Source organism: Dipteris shenzhenensis, chromosome 3 (assembly GCF_047967505.1).
Source record: "Dipteris shenzhenensis isolate YYH24624 ecotype China chromosome 3, Dip_SZ_1.0, whole genome shotgun sequence".
Taxonomy (NCBI): Eukaryota; Viridiplantae; Streptophyta; class Polypodiopsida; order Gleicheniales; family Dipteridaceae; genus Dipteris; species Dipteris shenzhenensis.
In genome coordinates, this window is record NC_141598.1 from 44111882 (window position 1) to 44122864 (window position 10983).

A 10983-nucleotide genomic window follows, 5' to 3' on the forward strand; every position below is an offset into this window, starting at 1 on the left:
CTGATGGTGATGATGAACAAACAGCAACACACTTGAAATTACAATGTTTTTTTATGTTTCGCCTATATTTAAAGGTTTTGCCTTGGCTTTTTACGCAGCTTTTCAAAAGCTTTCAAAGCTTTTGGGCTTTCAGAATTAAAAAAAAATGCTTTTGGGCTTTCAGAATTTAAAAAATCTAAGGGTGTATATTGTGCCATGTGGAAGCACAGGATTTCAGAATTTGAAAAAACGTCCTAGTGCTGGCCAAGTAAACACGAGCTGCTTAGCTAAGTTGGGTGAACACCCAGACGGCCTGAGCTGCTGTTCCTCCGCTCAAAACCATCCTCCAAAACTGTAAGGTGAAGAATAGAAATGTTCGCCAGGTGAAGTCCTGTGAACCCCACACCTTGCGGCCATCCGCCTTCTTTCTCCACGTGTCCAAACCTGCCCTTAGCACTTGGGACGTATTCGTTCATCTTGGCGTGAAAAGGGCTTGTCATTTCCTTACGTGTCTGAGGAACTCACAGCTTCATCAGGCAACTGGCTCAGGGGGAATGATGACGAACTTAATTTCCATGAAAGGCTTACTGCTCTTTGCTTCAGGGTAATGTCCATTTTCAAGAGAGTCCATGATGACGATCCTGGCAGCAGATTAGTCATTCACCTTGTGCTTTCTGGTTGTGCTTGGCAGGGCTTTGGTTTTGAGTGCTACTTTTTACGACATACATCGGTCTATTCAGTACAATGAAAAGCCTCCCTCCGCGGAGGATGTCGCAGCTTTAAGAGCTCGTATCGAGGAAGCCAAACGTTCGTCTGTCAGAACAGCCTTTGATACGTTGGACAAAAGCAAGTAATCTTACACGTGCGGATGTTAAAGAACGACATGGGATTCTCTGCACGTTTTGCAGAAACTCATGTCATTGATATACATGTACATCCTCTCTGTAAAACACCAGAGAGTTACGGAATTTCTCCACAGGGGCCCCATCCCGAGATCTAGATGAATTGCTCAGTATTGGGTCCTGCTTCATGTACAACAAAAGGTTTCTGCTACTGCTTCATGTACAACATGAAGTTTCTGCTACATGTTATGTATACATCTAAATACAAATTGCATTGCCTTGCCTTCTATGACATGCTACGATTCAGGCATTAGGTTTACTAGCGCTCACAAGTCTATTAGAAAACTGAAATCTGTCCGTGTCCTTGGAGGTCACAGAAGAACTCTCCAAATTGCTATTAAGTTGTTCATTTAAGCAGGTCACCAACGTTTTTGGTGGAAGCCTGGTGTTCTTTTATCTTGTCAGGAAATCGAGTGTTAATTGCGTGTGAACATGTAAACAATGTTCTTATTTTTCCTTGACTGATAAATAAAATATTGTTAGAAAGATGTAGGTCGCTCACCTGTTCTGGGAAGAAATGGAGTGCCATCTTCACAGATTGTAGAAATAATGTCTTAATAGTTGCTGGACTTAAACTGTGAGATTTTGTATAGCGGGTCAATAACCTGTTTTGAAGACAGGTGGGCTATATCATTCAAGGCTAAACTAAGGTTTTCAAAAAATGCTTTGAGACAGAATTGTGCCATTGGGCTACCTTGAACGCAGCAAGCAAGGTTGGCAAAAGGATTGATTTTATGAGGGCCAAAACCAAAAAGCTAAGCCAGCTGAGCTTTTTCAAGGTCACACACTCAGGCCGAGTCAGCTGATTGGCAGGTGGTGGCAACCACGACTCTCTGCAAGGATCGCACTTGGCAACCCATCAAGCATTCGAGTCCTGCTACAGAACTCGGAGCAAGTTTTTGTTAGCTGTGAGGTTCTGGAAAAAGGAGGTACAGGGTCTGCAGTGCTTCATTAAGTTCTTGCAGCTACACATATAAAGTTCTATGCACAAACATGCTCGTTGGATACCTCTCATTTTGTGGTCTGCAAAATCCTTTGAGTGTGGTGTGTCCCTGAGACAATAAACATTGCATCTTATTAATTGATATAGTTATAGCAGTTGTTGAGGGCTAGGTTAACTTGTTTAGTGGAATAATGAGGGAGACTTCACGTCTTACGTTTTGTATAAACAAGGGTGCAATGGAATGGCAAGCTTATATTCTACGCTTTACATATTAACCTTTATGGTGTAAAGCTTTAAATTCCCATGAAATCAAAGCTGCACTTTTTGTAGGAGATCTTGGAAACTCAACGTCTTGCAGAAAGTTAAACGAAGGACTTGCTATACTGTGCTATAACAGGCTTGCCGGATGCTGTTGAGGGCATCGCAGGGGACTGATGCCCTTATAAGGCAGGTTTGAGTACGATTCAAGCTGTGTCAGAGGAACCATTTTCTATTGCTGCCAATCTGCAGCAGTCAAAGTGTACATCGTCGGTGCAAGCTGGCCAACCAAGAGTGGGGAGCGGTTTCGCAAGAGCTCGGAGGAACCCGACTTTTGTTTATCTGCACATTTAGGAAGATCCTAGAGCATTCACCTCAAACCCCCATCCTAATGGGCTCTTCACACCAACCTACTTGTACCCATAGGTCTAGCTCATTATCCATTGCTCCTAGGCTGCGTACCTAGGGTGTGACACTCCCTTCCTAAGAGGATATCATTACCCTTAATATAGTATAGGTGATATAAGGCTCCTTTCCGCTCACAGTTGATTTTTTCCTTGAAACCCTGGTATTGAGTTTACTTAACACATTCTGAAGTTCTATGTTCCTAGATGTACTGTGCATCCTTCTGGTAATGCTAGCTCTCCAATTTTCTTGAGTATTGTGAAGGGTGCACAATATCTAGGAGACAAGTGAGAAGACTCACTGATCTTCAGGGTTTTAGGGGGCTTGGAATTGTCAAATTGGCGGTGGCTTAGGTCTCTCTCTCTCTCTCTCTCTCTCTCTCTCTCTCTCTCTCTCTCGTCTCTGATCCCGTCGCTGATCCTGTCACTGATCCCCCCGTCGCTGATCCGTCTCTCTCCCGTAGCTTTCCCGTTTGTTCCTCCCGTACCTTCCGTCTGCTCCTCCCGTAGCCCCTTTGGGAGCCCATCTGTCACACCACCGCTAGCAGCAGCAGTAGCACTGCCGGTAGCGCCAGCAGCAGTGGAGCCACCAGCAATCTACCTATGGTAGCAGCACCATCAGCAGGGTTGTAGGCAGGCTCTTGCTTAGGAACCCCTAGCTGGGCTGAACCTCCAGCTCAACTAGGGTGTTAGCTCAGCCAGGGGGTAACAGGAGATATGGCCAGCAAAGAATAGCCCAGCCTACCCTCCTCTTCAAAATCCCCCTCTACTCCAGCAGCCTCCAATAGCAAAGCCCGATACGCCACAGTTGCAGCCAGGATACCTTCCCCGTATGCACATATCTATGAACGAGGTGGTCTTTTTGACCGACCCATTATTGGTTATCATGAACAGATTTGCTTCCTACAGGATCAAGGGAGAGAGCTGAGGATGCAGCTGGCGGATGCCATAACTAGAATTCAGGTTTTGGAAGGACCTGGTAAGAAGGAAGTGATTGACGAGGTGGTGAAGTCATGCAATGCTTTCCCCCCTACGCCCAACTAGTCTCTGCAGTCAAGAATCTAGTTGAACCTGAAGTGCAGACAGCCAAGCAACAAGTGATTGTGGAGTTCAATGCAAAGGCCAACAAAGCTGATATTCAGGGAGAGATTAAAGAACATGCAGCGAGAAAGGATAATGCTCTGAAAATCAGAATTGAGGGGCTTCCAGATGGATGGTATAAAGAAGAGGAATCATGTCGTGATACCTTTGCACATGTCAAAGCAGCTATGCCTACTATTGATTGGACAGTTGCCTTGGACGACAATCCTGACAATCCTGATGATGATGGTGAAGCTGGAGCAGTCCAGTTTGGTCGGCATCATGGTCATGCTATTGTTACATTCAACTCACGAGACCTATGTATAAAAGTGCTACGACAATCTCACAAGCTGAAAGGGATTAAGATATGGATAGCCAAAGAACTCACAAGAGATCAACTGAAGGATAAGGCAAAGGAATTAGCAAAGGTTCGGGCTGCCAGGAAGGATGGTAAATGGGAAGTCTATTGTGAAGGAGTAGCGCTTATTAAAGAGGCTAATAAAAAACCAAAAGACTCTCAGTCTTAAATTGATGTATGGCCAGCTATATATATGTATGTTTTGTCTAGCTTTAAATAAAATGGAGCTGCCTTTGCACTCCTTGGGAGCTGCCCTGTGCCCTTCCTAAGCTGATGTACTAGTTGGCTTCCATGTTGTCCCATAGACCTCTTGGTCTCCCGTGGAGATTAATAGACTTTCTTTCTCTCTCTCTCTCCCCCTCCCTCCTAGCTCCCCCTGCCTAGCCTCGCCTAGCTCCCCTGCCTCCTGCCTTCAACCAGCAGCTCTCTCTCTCTCTCTCTCTCTCTCTCTCTCTCTCTCTCCCCTGTGGCTCCCCTCTCCCTCTCTCCCCTAGCTCCCCCCGCCTAGCCTCGCCTAGCTCCCCTGCCTCCTGCCTTCAGCCAGCAGGCAGCCCCAACAGCTGTGAGACTACCAGCAGGCAGCACTGCCTTCAGCGACACCACGAGCAGGGCAACGCCGACCAGGTCGCCCAGGAGCAGGAGCAGTCTGCCGACCAGGCCGTCCAGGAGGAGGAGCAGTCCATAGTAGTCATTCCTAGGGGGTCACCACCAGCAGCAGCTCCAAGTTCACAGCAGCAGAAGAGGGTTTGTTTACAGCAGCTTTCTCCCCTCTTCTCTCACGTGAGTTAGGGCTGACCCCCCAGCCCTGCTCAGGGGTTGCATGGCTAAGCGGGAGCTTCGATATAATCCAGGTCAATATGGACAAAAAACCCGCCACATTGACTCCAACAGCAAAGATGGCTCCAAAGAAACTCTCCTGTGCTGCCATAGACTCGACACCCTCCCCTTATGCCTTGACCTACCACCAGATTTCAGAGGAAGCCTCATCCACAGGAGCAGATCTTCGTACAGCAAGAACTCAGAGATGCAAAGCTCTGAATTGCCTCTGTGGAGAGGAAGTTTCAGAAATGAACAGCAAGGAAAATACAGGAAGTAATACAAGAGGTATTGCAGTATTGCAATATAGGAGCACTTGCGCCACAACTTGCGACTAAGGTACAGGAAATAGTTATAATCCAGCTCAAGTCTATGAAGCAAGAATTCACAGCACATGTGAATAACAAGATTAATAAATGTGATGTCTACGAGGAGGTAAAAGAGCAAGAAACCAGGGTTGCCAATGATAGAATTGAATGGACTAACTCCATTGAGGACTATTAAGGCAGTTTGGGCAAGGGCTTAATTGGCTTGGTGGAGTTGAATCTCCTCTGTAACTAGACTACACATTGACGCAAGGAAATATTTCTTTTCTTTGTTTTTTTAATGTGCTTAGTCTCCCCTTTGTAACGCTCTACTTTTTCTGTGCGGATATACATATCTTTTTAGCCCTTTTAGTACTATCTTTGGCTATTTTAACTTTCATTCATATCTTTGTGAGGATCCTTGGCAGTTTGGACCACTGGTAGTCTGTCAGGTTCTCGCCTGTTCCTAGTTTCAAAGGGAGACATGAAGATGGTCACGAGTCTAGTGGAGGATGACTTGGTCATTGGTTCTCATCACACTTGGGAGATCCGTTGGATTCATAGCATGGTAACGGTATGTGACCATTCTTTTTACAGGTTCGGATCCTGTGACGCTAGGATAAGGTTCATCTCATAGCAACATGTGATGGTTACTACATCTTCGACAGTTTCAGAGCAATGATGTCATGAGCATCGGCCTTTGTCAAGCTCATACTGGTTGTGGATGACATGGTAGTTGTTCCAATGGACCTGGTGTTTCATGTTAGGATGGATGGCATAGAGGTTCAGTGATGGTGAGAATGAGCAAGACAAGTGAGTTTTTTGACTAACATCGACGAGTGCCTCTGACATGCTCATGGGGTTTCTTTCTTGAGAGGGGATGGAGCTCTCACAGGACACGTGGGCACAAGGTATCAACTTGTATCCATCTAAGGGTTTAGTTGGAGGGGTGGAGGCAGATGCCACATGGGCTGTGCATGCAGTCCCCATAGGACTGCAATAGGGCTGCTGTTGGACTGCCTTATGGGGGAGGTATGGCTGGCATTGGTCAGCATTTTATAGGCAGGCTCTAGGGCCTGAAGGAGGGCACCCCAAAGGGCGTCCAGAATGGCATATCTGGTCGATAGATTGAGCAGGGGTGGCCGCTGATCTGGTATCATCCATTGACTGCTGAATCGGCCAGTCTACAGTCTATTGGGGGGCATGGGTGGAGCCAGCCCTCTCTCACTATATAAGGAGAGGCTTGGCTCTCTACTCCTCAATTGCACTGGAGCCTACAGCAGTGCGCCCAAGAGGAGAGGATTACCAGTAATTGTAGACACTCTTCGGTTTTGCAGCCATATGGCTGTAGGGTAGAGGAAGGCACTTCCTACATTATCAAGACTTGACGCTCCACATCCCAGGAGCTATAATATGATATATATGCTTTGTACTGCATTACTATACTACCGTACTTTCTATAGTATGATACGTGGTTATGCTACATTACTGTCTATTTCCAGATCTAAGTGTTCCTCTTTCTGCCATTCTGCACTTGTGAGCTGTCTAGATTGAACAGAGGAGTGAGTTCATTCGCCTATCAGTCTCTGCTGCAAGGCTTATCTTGGGCTTCCGCCCTATTCTCTGACATTCTCTACCCCTTCTTCCATTGTTTCTTTTTCTCTCTGATTGTTCTTTTGCTCGCTGCTTCTTGTTAAAAAAAGATTGGATGTATTCTAGTCTTGTCTAGGGAAGGAGATGGTAAGGTTCCAGGCCACCCAAAATTTGCTGAGCTCATCTATCCTTAGCCACTTAACATACAATACACTGAAGTGGCTGTATCTACTTTCAGGCATGCATCTGCATGCATGATAAATGAAATGAAATGAATTGCTTGTATTAAAGTCTGTGGGAGACCTGGTAGGATCTATGGGACTGAAAGAAAGTACGCTGAACAGTAATAATAGTGTAGATTGCAGTATTCTAGAGAGGAATCATTATAATGTGGTGTACAGTTAGTATGTTTGTGAAGTCTCTCCCATTTTCTTCATGGTATAAGAGCCCATGGTCTCTTGTGTTCCCACCTACCTCAATTGTCCGTACCTATCTCAGTTGTAGTGTTGCCGATCTCATACCTCGAGACGAGCGCTACAATTTCTCTTTTTACAGCACCTTTATCTGAACTTTGTAGCTCAAGTTATCTCAGTTTGAAGCCTTCGCCTTATCTGGTTTCACAATTTTTGTCAATCTGACAATCCCGGTTGATTGGTTTGGGGGAGAGTTTTTTTTCCTGTTCAGCTGTGGGAGACCTCATGTGGAGATCCCCTTGAGCACCTTCTTGTAGTTCAGAGTGCTTTAGAGCACTGGCTTCTTCCTCAAGTCGCTCAAATTTTAGAACCTCTGCGTCCTCCTAATGCCTCGCACCTTGTGCTTCTTCATTCTTCATCGACAAGGGCACTCATTGGTCCCCTCGACCGACTTGTTGCAAGCAGTGCCGAATTCGAAGCGGCATGTGTTTGCATTTTCCTCATGCCTCGTGTCTTGTCGAGTTTCCTTTGGCACGTAACTATCCTCCGCTTGTTACTACGGTTGAGCAGCCACATCCGCTGTCTATGGTGGGCATTGCCCACGAAAGTCGGCCACTTGGTCCGTCTGTGATTTGCGCCGTTGCCTCACTATTGTCGTTTGTAGCCCATTGCGCATGAGTCGGTCTTCTGTCGGATCCTCCCGTCTTGAGTTGGGTTCATATGTTGCTCCCTCGGCAGCCCTGTGCGTGCAGCGTGCTACCGTCAGACTCTTTGCTAACATTGCTACTCTTGTTAGTCCAGGAACCCCTCACAGCGTGTTGTCTACTGCAGCTTTGTTACCCCAAGCCTTTACCTTTGCACAACAGCTTCCCATGAACGCGTGCCTCCAATTTCAACTCAACAACCAACGTGGTTTGCCACCGCCACCCATCCACGATCTCAATTAGTCCGAACGTAACGAGACGAGCATCGGCCACGTGTCCACCAGGAGGCCACGTAGAGTCGCTATTGTTCAAGAAGGGGTTACGCCCAAGTCATGTATGACCGACTGTCTTGGTCTCAACCGTTAGGAGCGAGATTTTGGCAGTTCAATACTACCGTTGTAAGAGGTTAATATAAGTTGTAATCACATCTAAAGGAAGCAACTTTTTGCTCTTGGAATTACCTTGATTGTCGTGTGTCCTGTAGCATTGTCGTAGGATTGTGACATCTTTTGGTGGAGACGTCAGGTAAACCATGGAAGTAGATCCCGAACATCAGACGGAAGCCTCCTCAACCCATTTCACCTCGGAGCTTCTTGCCACTCTCCTTTTTGAGTTGGTGTAGTTGAATATGCGTGTTGCAAACCTCACGGCCCATCTCTCCTCTCGCCATCTTCAGAACCCTGGCCATGATTTTAAAGTTTGTCCCAAAGCGTTTACGGGAGCACCAGATGACGACATTTACCTTTTGGTTGGATCATTTCTCCAATCTCGCCGAATATCACAAGTGGGGAGACGGTCAGAACGTCGAAGAAATCAAACCGTCACTGCAGGGCCTCGCAACAACTTGGTACCATCAACTCGAAGCACATGTCAAGAACTTGTGGCCTCTGCTGGAGTCGTCACTAACTAGCGCATTTGGGAATACGACACAGTGAAAGACGCTTTGACTCAGATCTAGCAACTAAGCCAACTCCCTCATGAAACAGTTTCGCAGTTTGGGGTGAAGATCACCCACCTCCTTCGGATCGACCCCAACATGATTGAGGACTTGAAACTTTTCTTCTTGTGGCCATGCTTGAACGCCGATGTCTCTCAGCGGACTAAAGACCAAGGCCCCAAGTCGTTGCAAGAAGCTTTGTTGGTGGCACAACGGATCGAGTTCACGTCAGCTCGACCAATGTCCAAGGTTCCAGCCCTACCTCCTCTCCTGCCTATTCCGACCTCTGCTTCAACACCAGTCCCGATGGAGATCGATAGCATTCACAATGCTCAGCTTAATCACCGTTCCCAATTCCGCCCACGGCCAACTCCCTTTGTTGATGGCGCGTCCCTTTTCAATTGGGATTCCCAAGGTAAGCCACGTTGTTTTCATTGCAATCGCTATGGCCACGTAAAGAAGTATTGTTGTCTTCTCAAAGCCATTCAGAACGCTTAGATGGCTTCTGAAACACTAGTTTCGGGAAAAGACGAGTTGGATCTCGTCGGGAGGTAGAGACTCCAGGGGTTATCCGACCTCCCTTGATGTTGAGGCCATTGGCTGTTGTTGTTGAAGCCCAGGTGGATTCTGAGCCCACTCTTGTCCTAGTTGACTCCGGAAGTTCGTTAACTTCATCTTTCTTGCCCTTTGTCCAAGACCACAAGTTGTCGATCTACTCTCTTCCTAGCGACAATCAGAGTTTCGCCACCACCACTGTAGGCGCTTTGATCGAGCTACAGTTCGGTTCCAAGCTTTTCACAATGGTCACAACCGTTCTGCCTCAACAGATCTTTCCAGTCACACTTGGATGTGATTGGCTGACCAAGGCGCTGTCCTTGATTTTAAGCACCAAGCCTTGGTGCTCCCAAGGATTCCATCTCTTCCTTGGGTTTATTTGAGGCCTATCCCGGAGCTCATTTCGTCCGCCGTTTTCCAAGTTGACGTTTGGCGCCAAGCACACATTCGTCGCCTGTTGACGAATTTCAATGCCGCCTTTGTTGGATCTGCTCCGACGGTCACCACGGCCAACGTTCAGCACGAGATTCCTACTGGCAATGCTCGCCCCGTTTCCACTCCACAACGACGCCGGTCACTACGTGAGACCCAGATCCTTCGTCAACTTGTCACCCAGATGTTGAAAGACAAGATAATCCGCCATTCCAAGAGCCCCTAGGCTTGCGAGCCCCATTTAGTCAAAAAGGCGGATGAGACTTACCGGTTCTGCGTCGACTTCCGACCTCTCAACAAGGTGACCATTCACGATGTGTACCCCCTCCCTCGTCTGGACGATATCCTTGACTCCCTAGCTCACTCGAGATTTTTCACCTCTCTAGACCTCAAGGCCGGTTATTGGCAGATCCCTATGAAGCCCGAAGATCGAATGAAGACAGCATTCCGCACCCCTTTTGGACTCTTATGAGTTTAATGTCATGCCGTTTGGAACTAGTCTAGGCACCTTTCAACGACTAATCAATTTCGTATTGCAGGATCTCGTGCTCCAAGGAAAGGTGTTGGTGTATTTAGATGACGTTTTGCTGCACACTACAACTTGGGAGGACCACATGGCCATCCTCAAACAAGTTCTACAACGCTTACAGCAATTCAACTTGCGCCTAAATCCTTAGAAATGTAAGTAGGCACAAACCCTAGGCACAAACCCGTCTCAAGTACCTTGGGTTCATCATTGGTGCCGAGGGCATCCGCCCTGACCCTCATAAAGTGAAGGCTATCCAACAGTCCCCAGTCCCCTCTAATGCGAAGCAGCTCCAATGATTTCTTGGCATGACGGCCTTTTAGTTCTCGCTTTATGCCCGAACTCTCGTCCATAGCTGTACCTCCACAGGCTGATGTGTCGCAATGCCAAATTTCAGTGGACCGACTAATGCCAGATAGCTTTTACAAGACTTCGGGACATCCTCAAGGAAGATGCATTGTTGCGCCACCCGGATCCAATGAAACCCTTTTGGTATGCACTGACGCCTCTGAACATGGTTTGGGAGCTGTCCTCCTTCAGCAAGATGACTCAGGCCACTGGCAACCAATCGTCTACCTGAGTCGCGCTTTCACGGATCCTGAAACTCGCTACCAAACTCGTGTTTGGCGATCGTGTGGGCTATCTCAAAACTGCATGTGTACCTCCACATCACCAAGTTTACCATCCAGACCGAGTACTATGATATAGTGATTTCCTAACTGGGAATCGGGGAAAGGGCCAGTAATGTTGTAGGCTACAAGTTCAAAAGGGCGGGAGA

At 47.2% G+C, this 10983-nt stretch overlaps 1 long non-coding RNA gene across 1 annotated transcript; it reads left to right on the forward strand.

The window, feature by feature from the left end:
• Positions 1-272: 272 nt before the first annotated feature.
• On the forward strand, positions 273-1280 carry LOC147903853 (uncharacterized). Its single transcript, XR_015540805.1, has 2 exons — positions 273-583; positions 671-1280. It is a non-coding gene; the product is annotated as an uncharacterized LOC147903853 (long non-coding RNA).
• The last annotated feature ends 9703 nt before the right edge of the window (positions 1281-10983 follow it).